Below are 22,165 nucleotides of genomic sequence, written 5' to 3'. Positions count from 1 at the left end.
AGAGTTATTAACTTGTATGGCTTCTTTGAGTCCACTTGATAAAATTTCTTCTTTGGACAAACAAAAAGATACTTAAACTTGATGAATTATATCCCGATGAATTTAAATGTGTTGATAGACTAGTCCTTGATGATCAATTTGGTAATTATATTGTTGATATACAGAGGGATGATATATTTTGGGTATTGAAAGATATGGTGAACTTTCCATGAAGCTAGTCGAGACAAAGAAGCATCAAGTGTCCCAACAAGTTTATTTGCTGATAAAGTTGGTATTGATTCTCCCCGTAGCAACTGCAAGTATGGAAAGAGAATTTTCTAAAATGAACAACATTAAGAGGAGGTTGTGAAATAGCATAGGTGATCAATTTCTAAATGATTGTTTGGCCACTTATATAGAAAGAGATGTTTTTGTCCAAATTGATAATGAAAAAAATCTTGAAACGATTTCAAAGAATGAAAGCTCGTTGAGAATAATTGGCTTTTTGAATGAGGTTAGTATAGAGTTATTAACTTGTATGGCTTTTTGAATGAATTGTTATTTTCGATTTTGGATTATGTAACTTTTTTTAATTAATGAATATTATAATATTTATTTTGGACCCCCATTTTTTAATTTCTGGATCCGCCACACTAGTTGCCGATCCTTTTCAGGTGAACCGCCATCGTAACAAACTCATCGTAGGTTAGTGTCCCACTTCCATTAACGTCAGCCTTTCGGAGAAGAAAGCATGGAAACATATTTCAGATATGACGACAAAAATAGAAAACTTGGAACCCAAGGCATCCCTTAGAAGCACAACCCTTGCCAAGAAATAAGTCTTGAAATGAATTATACAACTTACAGACTCCATTAACATCTTGACATCAGGATCTTCAATAGAATGTCTGTTGGGATTTTTGGAAGCTCGAATCGACAACTGGAATGATTTGCAAAGAGGGGTCAGAATGGTTTTTGTGTTTAGGAGTAGGGAGATTGAAATATAGAGAATTGCACAGTGATTTATAGTGGTTCGACTTCTCAACCAAGTCTACATCCACTACCTTAGCTCCTCACCAAGGATTTTCCAACAAATTCACTAATTTGTTCTTTCTTTTTCAAGGACAAAGAGATAACCTTTACAACTCCTCAGTTTTTCAATGGCTAAACTATAACCTTTCCCCTTTACAAAAGGATAAAAGAAGTAAACAAATAAACCTCTCAAAGGTAGATGTTTACAAGAATTAAGCTCACAAGAACAAATATTTACAAGATAAAGGAAAATAAGAAAAAAAAGCTCTTCTATTGTGTTTGATTGCTTGGATAGTTGTTCTCTTGTTTCTTCAAGTGTCCTTAACTTGTATTTATAGCTTGGAATATGTTTGAAGTCGTATATAGCCATTGGGGATGTTTTGGAGCTGTTTGGGGATGACTTTTCTGCAATAATAGGTTGCCATAACATAGTGCATCAGTACACTATCAAGGTGCATCGGTACCCCTTCATTAAATTCAAATAAACTAGTCGTTACTAGCCGTTGCAGCCAGGGTGCATGGATGTACTGCAGGGTTCATCGATGCACTAATTGCATTCGGTGTTTGAGTGTATGGATGCACTGTTTGACACCCTTTAGCATTTTTGCTTAAATTTTAATTTAATGGACTTTGGATTGTTTTTGAAATCTTTTTTAAAAACTTTGAATAAATTAAATTCAAGTCCAAAAATATTTTTCCTTTAAATTTATTATATCGAAACATAATTCAACAATTCCCAAGTTTCTCCAGCCCGTCTCGTAGCTCATCGAATGACAGATGCCTGTTATTGTTGGTATCCATCATATTGAACATTTCGATAATTAAATCGATTTGATTCTCTGGTAAGTTGTCTGCTACAACCTGTAATAAATTAGACATCAAACAAGCCTCTCAGATCACAAATGTGAAATGAAAGAAAAAGGAAAAAGGAAAAGCTTAATACTTACCCTCAAAACTTTATTCTTGAACTTGCTCATCAATAAGAACTGTTTAATCCTTGATCTTACGTTTTCTCCCATATTAACGTTGGGACAATGTTTAATGTTTTGAATCCATAGATGTTCTTCACATAAAAATACAACAAATGTCAGTTTATTATATATTTTAGATATTTTCTTCGTATTTTCAATAGATAATCTATTTTCACCCTAGAATTTTATAAGTTCGTCTCCTAACATAAAATCTTACGTCTGTTCGAGAAATAATACATATCGAGGACCCCGTGAAGCGTTAGATGATCGTAAGGATTAGGATGAAGCATGCTCTTGACAAGTTCCTTGGCTTCACTGAAAACCCTATGTAACACCCTCAGACCGATACAGGTGACCCGATTCGATATGAGGTGTCACATTAGGGCCATTGGAGTGACTTGCAGTAAAAATCTGAGAAAAATTTAATTTTTTTGTTAAAACGTGTAAAATCTTTAAACAATTTAAAATTAAAATAAAAGTTTCAAAAACAGTATAAAATAAGTCAAAAGTGACATATATTCCCCCTAATCACATGCACCGTACTCCGAAAGCAACGCTAGTGGAACTCCTTTACTGATGTCGATAGTTGTATTGGATTAATTTAACCTGAAATGGTAAGTAAAGAGTGAGCTTTGGGAAGCTCAGCAATACAAAACTACAACGTGATGCTGAAGGACATGCAGATAATATGTAAACATAAAAATTTCCTTATCTATTCAGGCGCCTACAGGTTTTCGGGATTAGCTGTGGTTCCACTGATATTTCTTCGAGTAAAAGAAATGAAGATTTTAGTTCAAAGGAAACATTCAGAGGACCAAGTTTTTAGGAGATTGGAATAGGATGTCTAGTGTGTTCCAACAAAACAGAGTAACATATATAAATCCTTTAAAACGTTTGTAGTTCAAAACATATTTTAAAAACCATAGTAATACCCTCTAACCAAACATCATTACACAGTTCCCCATAATTGCATCCATAAGGACCTACCCTAAGCACACAGCAGAGGAGCCACCCTAAGGGAGTACCTTGGGGCCTATGGAACTACCCAAGGGTCTCCTTAGGTTTTACTAGCTTGATCAGAGTTGAACCTCCGTACTCCAGAATCCTACCCATACAGTATCCAATATAAATCAAATTTAACAGTAAATTGTAATATCAGTATCGTGAACCAATAAAATCTCGTAAGGGTGGTAATGAAATAAACCACATAACTGCCTTCAACATGTACACCATATGTAGTCATATGATTAACCCAAGGGAGTACCTTGGGGCCTGAGAGCCTACCCAAGAAAGTTTCTCAGCGCCTCGAAGCCTACCCAAAGGTCACCTTAGGTCTGTAAAGATTTACCAGCTAGATCAGAGCATAACCTCCCTACTCCAACCTACCCAGATAATGTCACAAATAAAACAGTTCAAGTAGTAATCAGTAGATTTCATGATCCATAAATTAGGATCGATCATACATTCTAGTGAAAACATGAAACCATATAACACATTTCAGGTAACCATAGTTCAAAAACCAGTAGATTCAGTGATCCATAAATCATGAACTATTATATTTTCCAGTGAAAATAGGTAATGTAACACCCCTAACCCATATCCGACCTGAATATGAGTCTGAGGTGTCACATTGACTTTTCAAACTTTGACACTTAAAGAAAACAGAGAAATTTTAGACTTTCATTAAAACCAAATACCTTAATTTACATAAAAGAAACCACAAAATACTAAATCGATCAGAGCATTCGTAACAAACACTTTTCTTACATGCCAATACCATACACGACAAAATACATACTCCAGTGGATCAAATATGTCTCAAAAGACCCTGTAAATGTTCCAAACGATATAAATATATATGTCCCAAAGGACCACGTAGAACCCTCGACTCTTGGCATGCCAACTATACCTATAGCTCTCATATCGTATACCATGGGTATTATTCTTATGTTTCATATGTTCATGTATTCATGTCATTTCTCTTGTGATCACATAAATCATATCAATTACCATGTCACATGTGCATTTGAATCTATTCACATATATCATTTATCAAATCATATGAACATATATACTTTATGCATGTATCATAATAATTATCATGTATGCATGTTCATAACTATGGTGCTATGAAAATCAACATAGGAATTAGACTTATCACAAGCCTTATTCCATTGTATCATACTTATAATATGTACTCACCTTAGCCTTGCTTTGACCCAATTCTAATCCTTCAATTATTCCGGAACGAGATTACGTTCTAAATCTACATAGTAATACATTGATATATATATCAGTATACTAATTGATATATTCTAAACTAGCATTCCTTAGGCTAAAAAGAAATCTATTTTTATCTTTTAATGAAGGTATGCATCGATGCACTACACCATGTATAGATGCATCCCTTGACGGGTGCATCGATGCACTATCTATGCATCGGTGCATAAATCTCATTCGATGTTTGTATTTTAAGCAGGTGCATCGATGCACTAATTGCATTCGATATTCATTTATTTGAGAGTGCATCGATACACATTGAATGTGCATCGATACACACCGCCCAGAAATTGTATTTTAAGTCCGAAAATCATCAATTCTTCTCTTTTAAACCCCTATCATGTCATTAAACCCAATCATCATTACTTAAACCAACTTATATCCATGAAAATTATCTTTAACCTCAAAATCCTATCCCTCATATGTAATTCAAGAATCATACTCAATTCCAATATGTTATAAATACAATTCTAACACTTCATATTCCTTAATTAGCATGATGACAAGTCAAATTTAACTTTAAATTCAACTTATCAACTCTTTTCCATAAATTCATTTAAAACCCCATTTTCTTTAATCTCTTATAACTTCTTCATCTTTTGATTTTAAGATAACTTAAGCTTTCCTTAAGCTTAGTTATCATCTAATGATCATAACCCAACCTTAAATTTAACCAGAAATTATCTAAATAGAAGACTCACCTTTTGTTCAAGCCTTCACGTATGAAGAATGAAGAAGAGAAGAAAAGAGAACTCTAGAACCTTTTCTCTCTTCCCACGTGGTTTCCTTATTTTATAATGGAAAATAAAAATCTTCTTGTCAAATGACCATTTTACCCTTTACTTCATTTAATAATTACTAACAACTTTTATGATTTATTTCCAAATAAATCATTGAACTAATCCATTGTTCTACTCTAGTCACCAAATTCTAAAACTTTACAATTTGATCACTAACTCGGTATTGAGGATGTTACAAATCTCCCCTCCTTTAAAGAAAATTCATCCTCGAATTTTCACTGAACATATCAATAAGAATATATCTTCTAATGTTCTCATGCTACCTCATTTACTCAATCTTTCTTTCCTTTATTTCTTCAACTATCTTTTTTTTATCTACTGTCACTTAGTCACATACACAGTAACCCATAACCTCAATCCATTTATGTCTTTTCTCTCCTTCGATTCTGCATTTTCCTTTGACCTTTCTAAAATCCAATAATGTTACTCATTACATAGACAGTAACATCCATTTTCATCACTCAACATCATAAATCCATCTCTAACTATCTTATAATAATAACCAAATTCGTTTTCCATCATCATTTAACCAAGAACACGACCTTAAATCTTTTTTAAATATGATTCAACATACACTTTAAAGAATCTTTTCACATCACCTTGCACACTTTTCTTACTTCTATATAAAAATTATCATCTACACTTCCATATAACCTTTATCGTATCTGGTCCTTTAACTCAATCCCTTTCATTTCTTTATTCCATTATTCCTTTATTTATTCCTTATACACAAATCATATCTTTCCTTTCATGTTCACATACTCTTGTCTTATCACCTACACTTATCTCTATGTACCAATCTTCATTGCATCCCCATAACTTTGATAACTCATTTCTTATACAGAAATTCATTCTTTATCATTTCTTATACTTGTATTTTCTTTCCTTAAGGTTTCATGCAAATATTTATCTCCTTTTCTACATCATAGGTATCTGATCGGAATACACCACTATATTCAGATTCACATCATAATTGATTAACTCAACTTTATCTTTTTCTCTAATCTCATAACTCTGTCACTTTTACTCTGATATCTAGTCAATAACATCTGTTCAATCTAGGGCACAAGCCCTAGTCAACCAATCATATATATCCTTTCCAATCAAAATTATTTCAAAATTAGTTTACTTAACTTATCAATTTCACCTCTATTCTCATACATCCTGTAATTTTTGTTGCTCATACTCAACATTCTGACTTCCTTTGTGTTATAATCTGATCATCGATATACTCATTCTTAAACTCTTCTTATTAATCCTCAGCTTTACTCAAATATACAAATCCTTATTTTCTTTACTATACCACATTATTATGATCCAAATATACAACTGTATCCAGATCCATTTAAGATTTGGTTATCATATCCTGACAATATCTTATAATCTTATACTTCCAGTACATTCCCATCACATATTCTTGTTAGTCAACGCAAACTTTTTCCTTCTAAAATGCAATCTCTTTTCATATCCACACTTTTGCTTATGTACAACACTATTCTTTGTTTCAACTCATAAACTTTGTCTTTCTATATCTTATACTCTTATCATTGATGCACTTATTCTTGAGCTCTTCTATAAGTACTCACCACGTCATTTGATCTTTTTAACGTTCTTATGGTGACACTTGTTCACCATATTCTATCTTATCCACATACTAACAAACCTAATCCATGTCGCTTTTCCGATTCAAAACAATAAAGATCTTCTATCACTATTCTAATATGATTTCAACTTTCTAAAATCAACCTTTAATCTTATAAGATACTTTCTGAGGTTTCCGCTCTTCATCCTGCCTGGCCAGGGCAGGTGAATTGCTATCACCATCAGATTTATCAGCTATCGATTTACTTTGACAATTTCTAGAATCAATTTCTACTATATCATACAAATCTTATTCTATTAGCAAGACAACATACTCTGTACACTATCAGATAAGAAATTTTTCATTCTGTGTTACCATGTACACCTTTTTAAAACACTTTTTACTTCGGTTTAAGCCTAGAATCGGCTAAACCTTAGCTCTGATACCATTAAATGTAACACCCCAACCCGTATCCGACCCGAATATGAGTCTGAGGTGTCACATTGACTTTTCAAACTTTGACACTTAAAGAAAACAGAGAAATTTTAGACTTTCATTAAAACCAAATACCTTAATTTACATAAAAGAAACCACAAAATACTAAATCAATCAGAACATTTGTAACAGACACTTTTCTTACATGCCAACACTATACACGACAAAAGACATACTTTATCCGTTACTTCTGATCTGATCTTCTAGCAGTGATGTTATTCTTATCACCCTATTTCCGCTCTTCCTGATTCTTGGTACCTACATGTAAATCACTTACACGCTAAGTCATAGACTTAGTGAGACATATAAATATAATAATAATGCATTCCGAATGAATATGAACATAAAATCTATCCATTCAATCATGTCATATACCATTCAATGTAAACAATAATAATATGGTAACATATAACTATAACAATGCAATTACTTTTGATAACCTTTTATAGGCCCATGTATATTTTTGAGAACTCAAGGTATTCGAGTACATTGAAGTTGTGCACTATGTTGTCACCACAGCTCGTATGGGTCCTACTAGGGGCTATGAAATTTATCCCAAAGGACCTATGTACTGTATTTGTCTCGAATGACCACTCCTTAAGAACCATATACATATTCCAGTAGATCAAATATATCTCAAAAGACCCTGTAAATGTTCCAAAGGATATATATATGTCCCAAAGGACCATGTAGAACCCTCAACTATTAGCATGCCAACTATACCTATAGCTATCAATCGTATATCATGGGCATTATTCTTATGTTTCATATGTTCATGTATTCATGTCATTTCTCTTGTGATCACATAACTCATATCACTTACCATGTCACATGTGCATTTGAATCTATTCACATATATCATTTATCAAATCATATGAACATATATACTTTATGCATGTATCATAATAATTATCATGTATGCATGTTCATAACTATGGTGCTATGAAAATCAACATAGGAATTAGACTTATCACAATTCTTATTCCATTGTACCATACTTATAATATGTACCCACCTTAGCCTTGCTTTGACTCGATTCTAATCATTCAATTGTTCCGGAACGAGATTAAGTTCTAAATCTACATAGTAATACATTGATATATATATATATATATATATATCAGTATACTAATTCATATATTCTAAACTATCACTCCTTAGGCTAAAAAGAAAGCTATTTTTATCTTTTAATGAAGGTATGCATCGATGCACTACACCATGTATCGATGCATCCTTTGACGGGTGCATCGATGCACTATCTATGCATCGGTGCATAAATCCCATTCGATGTTTGTATTTTAAGCAGGTGCATCGATGCACTAATTGCATTCGATATTCATTTATTTGAGAGTGCATCGATACACATTGAATGTGCATTGATACACACAGCCCAGAAATTGTATTTTAAGTCCGAAAATCATCAATTCTTCTCTTTTAAACCCCTATCATGTCATTAAACCCAATCATCATTACTTAAACCAACTTATATCCATGAAAATCATCTTTAACCTCAAAATCCTATCCCTTATATGTAATTCAAGAATCATAATCAATTCCAATATGTTATAAATACAATTCTAACACTTCATATTCCTTAATTAGCATGATGACAAGTCAAATTTAACATCAAATTCAACTTATCAACTCTTTTCCATAAATTCATTTAAAACCCCATTTTATTTAATCTCTTATAACTTCTTCATCTTTTGATTTTAAGATAACTTAAGCTTTCCTTAAGCTTAGTTATCATCTAATGATCATAACCTAACCTTAAATTTAACCAGAAATTATCTAAATAGAAGACTCACCTTTTGTTCAAGCCTTCACGTATGAAGAAGGAAGAAGAGAAGAGAACTCTGGAACCTTTTCTCTCTTCCCACGTGGTTTCCTTATCTTATAAGGGAAAATAAAAATCTTCCTTATCAAATGACCATTTTACCATTTACTTCATTTAATAATTACTAACAACTTTTATGATTTATTTCCAAATAAATCATTGAACTAATCTATTGTTCCACTCTAGTCACAAAATTCTGAAACTTTACAATTTGATCACTAACCCGGTATTGAGGATGTTATAAACCAGAGAACATATACCATGTAGCCATAGTTCATAAGCCAGTAAATCAGTAAATCAGTGATTTTAGAAAATCACATTTTAAAACAGGTAAAACATTTACATGTCACATAAGGAATACACTAGAGGATCCAAATATTATTCAATGCTACTTGGTAATCAGTAAGGTATTCATAATCTTGTGCATTCGAGATACTTAAGATTTCAAGTATGTCAGGAGTAGTTCCATTATTTAAACAAATAGGGTTATTTTATACATTTTGGTTCTTTGAGAATTCTCAATAATTTAACTCAATAAGGATAGAGCAATGATTTGTGGTATTCAAGATTATATATTGAATTATCAGGATTTCGAGTCCGATTGATCTACAGTTCCCAATAGTGTGATACTTGTCATTATTTGGATCGTGATACTTAACTATTATTCACTTCTTATTACTGACTGCACCAGCTGATCTGATTAATATCATAATCATCCTTGATCAATTCTTGAGGAGACGAACATGTATTCCATTAGTATTTATTTCATTTTTGCATTATAATAGTATCCAAAATGTCTGACGACTTGAGTCATGCTACATAACCTTTAGAGGCAGTACAAGTCTTATAGCTTTTCGAATGTTAGGATCCGATTATTAGTGACTATCCGAGCAGATCGTGAATTTAACAAATGAAATAGTGATTTATCGAATTAAAAATACGAATTCTCAATGTAGTTTTGCTCTTAGGTCAGTTCGGACCATTTTTACCCTATAGAGGCAATTTCGTAATTTTATAATGAGGTGATTTTGGTATTAAACCTTTTAATGAAAATAATTAGAATTTAATAATTCTGAGGTCGTTGGCTCATCAGAGTAATCAATGTACTTGAAATCATTTCTTACTAGTCTTCCAATTCCTTTATGTAATTCAATCTAGTCTTAACCAATTTATCACTTAAACTGTATTTGGTTCGAGTCTATCCATAATCAAACATGCATAATAGATCAATCATATACATCCATACATTTATCCATTATCAACATGTTCTATAAAGCATGAAAAGAGGTAGTAAAGTATTACGTCAATTTTCGTACTCCACTGATCGAACATTTAAACTCCATTCGATCACTCTCGAACTTAAATTCAATGTCCAATAATTTCTTGTATACATAGCAAACAAATTTACATCAAAAACTAAACTTAATCGAAAAACCAAATTGAATCCGAAGCTAAAACACTGAAAAACTACTTACTGAGTGCGAATTTGGCAAAATGAACTTCAGATTCGGACTCCGGACGTCGAAAAACATAATATATGACTTTTTAAAAAAATTAACTTTTTTGTCAAAGTCAACGGTTAACGGTCAGACCAGTCAAAGTTAACGGTCAGATTGGTCAACGGTCAATGGGTCAGGTCAAAGTCAATGGGTCGGGTTGGGTTGACTCGGTTCGGGTCAAACAGGCCTGGTTCAGATCGGGTTGGGCCAGTTCGAGTCGGTCTAGACCATTTCAAAAGCTTCCCGGACCGACGGATGAATCCTATACGCACTGTCAGCGCATGGTAGCACGTGCAGCGACGAAGGGGGCTATTTGAATGGTCGATTCTCTCTTGAGCAACAATACAATTAAAATAATCCACATCAGCCATTTAACCAACCTAAAACAACTTAAATCAATCGAAAATATTCGAAACTTACCCCCCAACTGCGGTTGACGGTGACGCGACGACGAGGGACCAATCTAACCGAGTTTTGGTCGCACGACACTGGTTAACGCAATCGTAAGGGCAGTGAGTTATGTTGGTCGCTGGATCGACTAGAAATCAAGGAAATCTGTGGCGACAGGGTTGGAATTGAAGAAACTTTATATTGAAATTTACGGCGTTAGGCGACGTTTCACGGTGAGGGGCTTAAGGAGTTTTGATCAGGATGAGATGGCAATTCAGATAGAGGTGGCAGCGGTGGCTATGGAGGTCGGACGACGATTGATTTGATGAAGGATGGTGAGGGGAATTAGGGATTGGGTTTTTGGGGATTTTTAGGTTGGCTTGCTCGACCGGAAGGTTTATTATTCAATGTCAAGGAAAAATGGGAAAATTCAGGGTTAAGTCCTTAAACTTCCCAGAGTTTCAAAACCAAGTTGCAAGTTTCTAGAACTTGCAATTTAACCCTTTAAATTTACTTAAATTAATACAATTCAGCCCCTAAATTAGAGTGTGACACCCTAAGCCAAGAATCCCTTTGAAAGTCTTTTTCTCCTTTTATTATTGCATTTGCTATTCCTTCATCTGATTATGCACTACCCATTCCATTATTCATCGTTAAAAGCTTAATAGCGATGTTGATGTATCACCATAAGATGATGTCACGTCATCATTAAAAAATTAAAAAAAATGTCACATCAAAAATTCTATTAATTTTTTAACGATGATGTACCAAATTGAAACCTAAACTAAATGTTGAGTATGATTTTGAAGTAAAATAAAGTTTAGGTACCAAACTAGAACAAAAGTAATAGTTTAGGTACTAAACATGTAGTTTACCCAAAAAATAGTATATGTAAGTTGTGAATTTAATTCTTATTATTCAATTGATCATTATGAATTCATGTGATTTACTCGTATTAACTTTATACAATTTGAGTTAAATTTTTTAAAATACAAGAATTAAAATTAAAAAGAAATTATAAAAATTAAATCTATAATTTAGACATAAAATAGGTTACACCATAATCCAAATGAAAACATGAATTTAGTGGGAAAAGAGAAAAAAAATATAGATTACCTGCCCAAAAAGGAGGAACTCCACAAAGCAAAATATAGAGTAGGACACCTTGAGCCACAATTTCCAAAATAGATATATGATTGATTTATAACTTTACCTGAACTTTAGATATATGTTAAAACCATCAAATTTTGCTTTAAAATGTTAACGAATTTGTCGACAATCTTTAAAGCATGTGGTTAAAAGCTATCGGTTTACATCTCTCTTCTCCCTAGGTTGTGAGTTCAACACTCAATATGATCAAAGTTTCTCTTCCCCTCCCCTACGTAGGAATTGTTAAAAAAAAACAATAATAATTTTTTTCATTATTTTTTTAAAACCATTGAAATTTACTTTAAAATTAAATATATATTAAAACAAAATTTATCAGATTCATAGATAATGGAGAGGCCAAAATCAATGGCTTTAATTGGGGCAGTTTCACTTTCATCTGCGAATAAGAAATTCTCAGGTTTTAAATCTCTATGTATCACTCCATGCTCATGACACACCTGCAACATTCAAAAAAATCCTATGAAATTTACAATATAGAAACAAAGTTTATTAAAAGGTCAAACATTCGAAAAACTAATAATAATTTACCTTGACAATTTCCAAAATAGTTTTAGTGACGGATGCAGAGCTCGTTCTGAATAATGACCTTTAGCCACAATTCGATCGAATGGCTCACCTCCATGGCACAGATCCATAACAAAAGAAACATCTTCTTTATCCTCGAAGGCTTCCCTAAAGGCGACGATATTCGGATGCTTCGACAAATGCCTCGTGATATCGACCTCCCTTCTCACATCTTCGAGGTCGACTTTGGTCCTCAGCTTCGCCTTCGATATCTTCTTGTAGACACTAATTTTCTAGCGCCATATGTCTCCTCCCCGAAGACTCCTCCTGCAGCCAATTTTCACAGCAACCAAAGAGCGTTAGAAGTCTATTTTGTATAGGATTCTAAAAATAGTCTGCTTTTTCCATTATAAATACATGTAATCCATATCATTTGTAACACACGAATAGAGATACGAAATACAAGCAGAAATTACGAGCAATCTTAGAGCGAAATCAGAGTTTTTTTTCCTGCAAGTTTTTGAAGAGAAATACAAGGTAAATATAGTACCTTTTTCGAGTTTACGCTTGCATGCTTGTGTCTCGTTACATTTTGTATTCGAAAAACACCAAAGAAAATGATTTTTTGCCGATGAACAGGGGCATTTTTCGGGATCTATTTTTATAGATCTAGCCCCCGAGGCTTCTTTTCTTGAAAAAATACTTTGATTTTCGGAATGGGTGTGAAAAAGGGGTAATCTCACTCTTGGTCCCCTCGTTTATAAAGGATTTAATTTCCACCCTGAAATCCCAATTCATCCTCAAAGTGCTCCAAAATTTGTCATTTGATTTTCTATTTTTACATTCTAGTCCGTTTTCTAGATTTGAATTTCAATTTTCTTCTTATTTTATTTAATATTACATTATAGTATATATTTGATATTACTCCTGTATATTATTATTGTTTATTTCCTTTTGTTGTTATGTATATACATGTATCACTATTATTTTATTTTTTACTTATTTTATTTATATTTTATATTATATATATATATATTACGTTAATTCTTAATATTTTTCTTTATATATTTTTTAGTTTACAAGCTAATATGTATGTATTTTCTTTTTTACCTTTTTTCCCTTCGTTTTGTTTATTTATTTTATTTTTATTTTCTTTATTCATTGATTCATTTTTCCTATTTTATTTGTTTATTTATCTTATTCCATTGTCTTTATTTTTTATATATTCCTTTTATTTTCATAATCTCCATATCAACTGCGTTGTTTACTTTTCGTCCATATTTGTTAGTATTTTTTTTTGTTTATCTCTTATTTATTTCATTTTCTTTATTTTCAATTTATCTTCATCGTTTTTGTTTTTCTAACACTTTTCTTGATTATTTAAGGGTTCGTTTTCCAAACCTTAGAGGTGAGTACTTTGGATCGTCATTTTATCTTTTAATTTAACTTACAATTTTCTTAATCAAAGACAACTGGAAATTACGTAGTACCGAAAGGGCAGTTCAAGGGTGTTAACCCTTCCTTGACTGTAACCGACTCTCGAATTCGACACATCTTTGGTAAGACGTAGATCAGGTAAGAAATAGGGTGTCCGATCAACCCATTTGGTTTAAAATAAATGATCAGTGGTGACTCCTAATCTATTTTCCTAAGTCGAAGCCCAATTATGGGGCCCAACCGAAAGACGGTTGCGATAGCTTGGCGACTCCGCTGGGGACACATGTAAGTGAGTCAGGCTAAGGTAATTTCCAGTTGTCTTTTTAACGAAAAGGGTAAGTTTAAATTTTAAGGTAACATTTCGATCCTTATTACTTACTTTTGATTATATTTTTTCGAGTAAATAGTTGAACTGACCGTTTTCTAGTGATTTCAGCTTTCCAAACTTTTTCATTCAAGGCTCTAAACCCGAGCTCCGAACCCGTTTTAAGTGGGGGTGAAAGCGATGCATTCGTGTGAATTTATTCACCGCATAGGCCAAGCAAGTAGCCTTCGGGATTCATATACCCTATGTCTTCGTGTGAATTTATTCTCCGCATAGACATAAGGGAATGTGTCCTCTCGAGTTTAACTTAGTCCACACAAGCCTGTGATGGGTTTAGGACTAAGGGTCTGGTAAGCCCAAGGGGGCACCAGCAAGAAGAACTCGGGTACCATTTTTTAGAACCTAAACCGGGAGAATTTGAAGAAATAGAGCCTACCCCAAAACCACATTCCAAAACCTAGGACATTTCTTTCCTAACCATGTTTTTTTTTCTCTTATGTTTTTTCTTGCCATCTATTTTTTTTATTATTTATTATTTTTATTTCTATTTCTATTTATTTTTATTTTACTAAATGTTTGCCTTTGTGTTTGTTTTTAAAGCATTTGCATCATAACAATAGGCCATTGATCCCTAAAAAGGTGTTTGTTACACAAAATAATTTGAATTAATGGATAAAGGTGTTGTAATACAAGAGATTAAAAACCCTGAGGTACGACTATGGTCCGAGAAGACTCAGAAGGAAAATGAAGATAGTCTTCAAGGAAGCTATGTGTCAGAGCTGGTTAGCTACGCCTCTATCAGCCTAAATCAGAGTGACGTGCAAGAGCTTCGGGACATCTGGGGCAGTTGGAAGAATGATCAGAAATAGAAGTTCACATAACGGTACGGTGACATTGCATTGTTGCTTCAAATCAAGACTGATGAGCCCTTGATCAGAGCCTTGGTTCAGTTCTGGAACCCGGGATACAGTTGCTTCACTTTTAATCAGGAGGACATGGTGCCCACCATTGAAGAGTACACTACACTATTGCATTGTGAAAATATCAGACTGGAGCGAGCTTATATTAAACACATCAAAAGTCAGCCTTTCAAGAGTGCACTAGCCAAGGTTGCTGGGGTTGACGAAGGTTGTTGGGGTTGACGAAAGATGGGTAACTGATCGAGCTCGATGTAAAGGTAGTAGGGAAGGAATTGCCTAGCTTCATATCAAGCAACTGATGAAGGACCATCCCGATGAGTTGAAGGCAATAGACCTGTTTGCACTGGTATGTATGGCCTGATTATATTCCCGAAGACTTTGGGGTACATTGACGCAGCCGTGGTGGAACTGTTTGAGCAACTTTTGAAACGAGTCAACCCAGCACCGACCAGCTTAACCGAGACCTTTCGGTCTCTTAACCATTGCCGAAGAGCTGGTGGAGGTAGATTCATTGGGTGTGTTCAGCTCGTTCAAGTCTGGATTCACAGCCACTTCTGGAAGACTAATGGGGTTGCCTACCGCCGATTTAGCACTACGTATTCACCTTTGAGAGAGTTCATCACCATGAAATGGCATGAAGGCGCTTCAAAAGAGAAGTGGATGAAAGTCTTCACTCATCTCCAAGATCACGATATTACTTGGAGAGTCCCTCTGGTTGTTCCTCAGTGACATTCTTTTTCGATGTGGGGACTACGACACTATGACCTTACTTGGACTTTGGGGTGAAATTAGGTATGCTTTGTTGTTAGCACGTAGACAGTATGGGGCACGTCAGTTTGTCCCAGCAACATACGGACTAGCCAGATCAGAGTTTGAGTATCACGGTGACAACTATAAGAAGATGATCAAGGAAGCAGTCGATTCATGGAAGAAAGTATTCCAGATGGATGTTGTAGCTGCCAGAAATATGCTTACTCCGGACTATGTGGAGTGGCGAAGATTGAGAAAAAATGACAATATCTCGGTGCCAGACTGTGAGGACACCCGAACCCTGGAAGAACATCTCAGGCCCGTCTTTTCTGAACTTGAGATAGCCAAGACAGAGTTTGAAGCTGTGAATAACGAGCTGAAGCAGAGGGTAAAGTAGCTTGAAGCTGAGCGCTATCAGTGGAAGCTAGATGTCGACTCTCAGAAAGATTGAGCAGACAAACTTGAAAAAGAACAGAAAAAAGTCTGTTTTGAGCTCGAAGACTTGAGAAATGGGTATCAAGATAAAGTCAATGATAACTCCAAGTTGAAAGTGGCTTCTGAATACTGGAAAGATGAATCTCATAGCCTGAAAAGAAAGTTTGAAGGGGCTGATAAGAGAGCTTGGAAGGAACAGATGAAGACTACCCAGAGGCGCTTAGCAGACAGTCAGCATCAAAACCAATGCTTGAGAATCAAGATGGCTGATCTGGAGAAACAACATGAGAGAGATGGAAAAACAATAACTGAGTTAAAAGCTATTGTAGATGGGTTCAAGAAGAAAGTGAACGAGCTTCAGATAGTGCTCTTCGACGGAGGTTTACAGTGGCATTTCCGTTGGGAGCAAGCACAACAAAGGGTGAAGGCCAGAGACGCAGTCATCTGAGACTTCCTGGATCAAGTACAAAAGGCAGCTCGTCATCTACACGGCCTGGCAAGGAAAGCTGGAATGGTCCGACAAGGCATACAACCAGTGACAGATGAAGACAGAAGACTTGTCAACCTACTAGAAGTTGTTCGGGGTCTAGAGGATTTAGTCTGAATGTACCTTTGATCGTTTTTATGTCTCTTACAAGATAAAACATTTTTGTCTAAGTAAATATTATTTATAATAATGGACACTTTTCTGGATCAATGCCTCGAACATTTCATGCATTTTCATCTACATTTTTAAGCATTTTCACAAACATGAAATTAAGTCATGAAGGACTCGATGAAGTGGATTTAAACACATGGAAGCAAGATTGTAACATTAAAGAGCCTGATCAGCTGATGGTAGGACAAAGCCAGCCAGGATGATCTAAGAAAAGAATCCCCATATCCTAAGGACTACGATGTTGAAGCTGTTAGCTGTTACCACATAAGAAGCCCCAAATATTCCTCTGAGAACTATAAGGCGCTGAAGCGTAAGATCCAAAACCTGATCGATTCAGGGGCATAAACGACCGAAGAAGGGGGCATGGCATATACCATTTGCACTTAGAGGATTGTTTTGTTTAAACATGTCTCTAATCTTTCATCGTTTGCTTAATCTTTTAAAGGATTGAATTTATGCTACTTTCTAAGGTGGAGCAATTGAACAAATTCTAATCTTTAATTCTTCGAATATTAAATGAATTAAGGATTCTTTTAATTCTTCAAGAATTATAGATTTTTGACATATGGCAAGGTTAGACCTTTATTATCCTGTCTCAAACCCCAAAACAAAATACCTTGATTCTTTACCCAAAATAACTCATGGTCATTACCAAAAAGACCAAATTTTGACATTACCTCCCTTTGAAATTCTTGAACATTACCTTTATCTTTTTGATACACCCACACCTTTCTTTGAGTCAAGAAGATCAAATCATTGTCTTTTTAGACTCAAAATTGACATTTTTACACCATTAAAGCCCACAGCATCGAGTTGTTCATTTGAACATGAGCATTCTTCTAAGACATAACTTGGGGCATCTCGCAGGGAGCTTGAACATTAAGACATCTGGGGGAAAAAGAAGAAGAATTCTTCCGAAATAATTATATCATGCATTAATTACACTTTTTTCATGTAAATAGAATTAATCCTGAAAATCTATCCCCCTGGGGATACCTCTTCTGTGAGGACTTCCATGTATGAAATGATGAACGACTTTCTTTCTTTATCCCTTCACAACATGAGAAAAAATATATCCCTTGTGTCCCCTTTTGAGCCTATAGTATTTTTCTTCTGATTCAACCCTAACCAAGGATCACCCTCCACACTGGGGGGCAAGGTGGAAGAAATCTGCTCACATGAGTGAAGACATCAATCCAAAGGAAATACCAAAAGGTGGGCTAAATACCAAGTGCGAAGATTTAATCAAGAACAAAAAAGAAAAGAAGCAAAAAAGAAAAAACAAGAACAAAAAAGAAAAGAAGCAAAAAGGAAAAGAAAAAGGGACAAAAAGCACATGCAAAGATTCCCTAAAGACAAATGGCACATCAAGCTTCAAACTATGAGATTGATCAAGCACGATCATTCTTGAATCATTGAATCACTTCACTCAAAGATCATAGAGCATCAGGAGAAAAAGATATTTTGAGCAAGACAAGATCGATGGCATCAGAATGAATTGATCCTTGGTTCAATACCCTGAAACACTTATTTGGGCCTATTTATCCTTTTCTTTTATAACCATGAGCCCTGGCCTACATTACGTGCCTTAAAAGTCCCTTCTAATCATACATGGATTTCTAAACAAAAGAGACTATCTTCAGATTTCATCCCGCCCATCATGATTAATTTGCCAAAAAATAATGTAATTAATGCATGGTAGAGAAAAATGACAAAGGGGAGTTCAAGACGTAAATCCTGAATAACGTCTTGAAACCAAAGGAGGGTTCGAGTTAAAAACCTGAAAAGGTGGCTCGAATATAAAAATTGTGTAACTGAGGCGATCACACAAATTCCTTGATAAGGCATCGCACAATCCGAGTGTGACAACGAAGGTTGAGAGTCAGAGAACACTTCCAGCAGAGAAACATGCAAGCTACCCCATCAATCCTTTGAGCATAAAATGCCAAACCTTTGACCAAGCACGATAATCTGAGACTTTTTTATCCGTTCCTTACTTAACCATTTCCCAAAGATAGCTTTGATCTTGACACTTGTCAAATAGCTATAATTTATTGAAGGATTAACATTGTAATTAATTCTTTGATATCTGATGAACTCTAGTTTTATGATTCGTCTCAATTGTAAAACCGTGAAAGTGACAATATTTTCAAAACTTTTGGTTAAACATTTTTCGAAACTCTTTTAATTGATATTTTCATAACTTTGAAAATAAAAGAGAAAGAAAAACATTTTTTCAAACAATACAGTCTCTCTAGAGTGGATCTTGGTAAATGACATGTGACTCTTATACACAAAGCTCGTGCTCAGAATCAATGCTGAAGCAAGAAATGAGGAACATTTGGGGCATCTTTGAAGATTCAACATCAAATATTGGGGTATTTTTGGATATTGGGGAATCTTTGGGGATTCAACATCCTAATGCGAATTATCATACCTTCTGAAGGCATTTCCTCCACATGCAGGAACAAGCAGGAAAAAATGAGGCTCTATCCAAGAGATAAATGACATTAATTCATGTTGCATGCATCTTAGACATACTTGAGAGCATCACATTTATCATTTTTAGATACTTGATTCAAAAGAGTTTGTAAAAATCGATAGTGGTTGCTTAACTCAGTAGCAAGGAGATACACCTCAACTAATTTGATATATTGAAAGATCTACAGATCTTAGAATCAACTTCATATGAGTTCGAGAGCTAATTCAGAACTGATCCAGTTCACATTTTCAAGTTGGATTTCAACTTCACGACGAAGGATATCCAATTCCTGGCTCAACTTCACGGTGAAGGGGCCACCCACGGTTTCAACTTCACGACGAAGGGAATCGTGCTAACCATTGTCTCTCTTGAGACAGTTTCCCTTGAAACAAACTTTGTCTCTCTTGAGACAGTTTCCCTTGGAAAAAAAACCTTTGAAATTGTTTCTCTTGAAACACAAAAACCTTTGAAACATAAACATTGAAAACATTTCCCTTGAAATGAATTTTGTCTCTCTTGAGACAGTTTCCCTTGAAACAAAATCTTTGAATATGTTTTCCTTGGAACTAATTTCATCTCCCCGTGAGACAATTTATTTTGGAACTAAGTTTTGTCTCTCTTGAGACAGTTTTTCTTAAAACAAAATTTTGTCTCCCTTGAGACCGTTTCTCATGAAACAACAGATATCTTTGAGATCGTTTCCCTTGAAATGAATTCTGTCTCTTTCGAGACAATTTCTCTTGAAGCATCATTTGAACCGTTACACTTAGCTCAGGAACATACTTGGGATGGTCGAAAGCATTTCTCAAATCAAAAAAATAGAATGTGCACATCAGATTTGAATATTTGAAGAATTCGAGATCAGGGATCAGAACTTGAAGATTCCAGAACTAAGATTCCAGAAAAGCAACCGGAGATCGAGATTTCTCTCCTGAGCCCAAAAATAACATATGTTGCATATGCATTTTAGGCATACCTAAGAGCATTGCATCCATCTCATCACATATATGCATAATTTTTTCACGTTTTAGCTAGAGTCAATTTCAACTTCGCAGCGAAGGATATTGAGCTCAAAGCTACACAATCAACTCGAGAGTAGATTTCAACTTCGCGACGGAGGATATCTAGCTCGAAGCCAAACTTCACAATACTTGGATTTCAACTTCACGACGAAGGATATTCAAGTCAAGGCTCAACTTCACGATGAAGGGGTCATACACGATTTCAACTCCATGACGGAGGATATCGTTCCCACACATCCACGATTTCAACTCCACAACAGAAGATATCGCGCCACTCGAGACAACACAAGTTCAACTTCACAACGAAGGGACGACTGGTTGTCAACAAACAACTTCCGAATTTCAGAGCCAATTTCAACTTCACGGCGAAGGATGTTGGACTTAAGACAACACAAGTTCAACTTCACAACGAAGGGACGGCTGGTTGTCAACAAACAATTTCCCAATTTCAGAGCCAATTTCAACTTCACAGCGAAGGGCATTGGACTCGAGACAGCACAAGTTCAACTTCACAACAAAGGGACGGCTGGTTGTCAACAAACAATTTCCCAATTTCAGAACCAATTTCAACTTCACAACGAAGGATATTGGACTCGAGACAACACAAGTTCAACTTCACAAGACGGTTGGTTGTCAACAAACAATTTCCCAGTTCCAGAACCAATTTCAACTTCACGACGGAGGATATTGGACTCGGAACAATACAACCTACTTGGATTTCAACTTCACGACGAAGGGTATCTAATTCCAGACTCAACTTTACAACAAAGGGGTCACCAACGGTTTCAACTTCACAACAAAAGGAATCGTGTACACAAGCAACATCCATCTCTAGATTGGATTTCAACTTCACGACGAAGGATATCCAACTCAAAGAAGGAGCGTATGTCAACACACTTTTCAGTTTCAGAGTCAATTTCAACTTCACAGCGAATGATATTGGCCTCGAAACAACGCAACTTACATTGGATTTCAGCTTCACGACGAATAATATCCAAATCCAAGGCTCAACTTCACGACGAAGGGGCCATATTCGATTCCAACTTCACAAACAGATTGACCCAACTTCACGACGAAGGAGTCATCTGTAACTCAGCAACACCGAAGTCTTCAGGACAAGTTTCACCTTCACGACAAAGTATCTTGATCCAGAAGACGATTCAAAGGCCACTCGCCAAAAGCTTTGAGTTCGATTTAAACTTCACGACGAAGGATATCGTGCTCAGAAGCTTCCAGTTCAACTCGACCTCACGACGAGGGAGTCATTCCATATTTCAGTTCAATTTGGCAAACCAATCAAATATCGGATTTCAACTCTGCGATAGAGGATATTCGATATGAACGAAAATTTGTGTCTTTTATCTTTACCCTATTTTTCATTCCACGAAAAAGGATAAAGAGGGGCAACTGTAGACACTAATTTTCCAGCACCACATGTCTCCTCCCCGAAGACTCCTTCTGCAGCCAATTTTCACAACAACTAAAGAGCGTTAAAAGTCTATTTTGTATATGATTCTAAAAATAGTCTGATTTTTCGAGTTTACGCTTGCATGCTTGTGTCTCGTTACATTTTGTATTCGAAAAACACCAAAGAAAA

At 35.1% G+C, this 22,165-nt stretch overlaps 1 pseudogene; it reads right to left on the bottom strand.

Annotated features, from left to right (window-relative positions):
• Positions 1 to 22,165, bottom strand: part of LOC120197080 — a 46,746-nt pseudogene that overhangs the window by 3,754 nt on the left and 20,827 nt on the right.

Source organism: Hibiscus syriacus, unplaced genomic scaffold, assembly GCF_006381635.1.
Source record: "Hibiscus syriacus cultivar Baekdansim isolate YM2019G1 unplaced genomic scaffold, ASM638163v2 tig00004777_pilon, whole genome shotgun sequence".
Lineage (NCBI taxonomy): Eukaryota > Viridiplantae > Streptophyta > Magnoliopsida > Malvales > Malvaceae > Hibiscus > Hibiscus syriacus.
The sequence above is the reverse complement of the archived record's forward strand: the minus strand, read 5'-3'. Positions and strand labels throughout refer to the sequence as shown.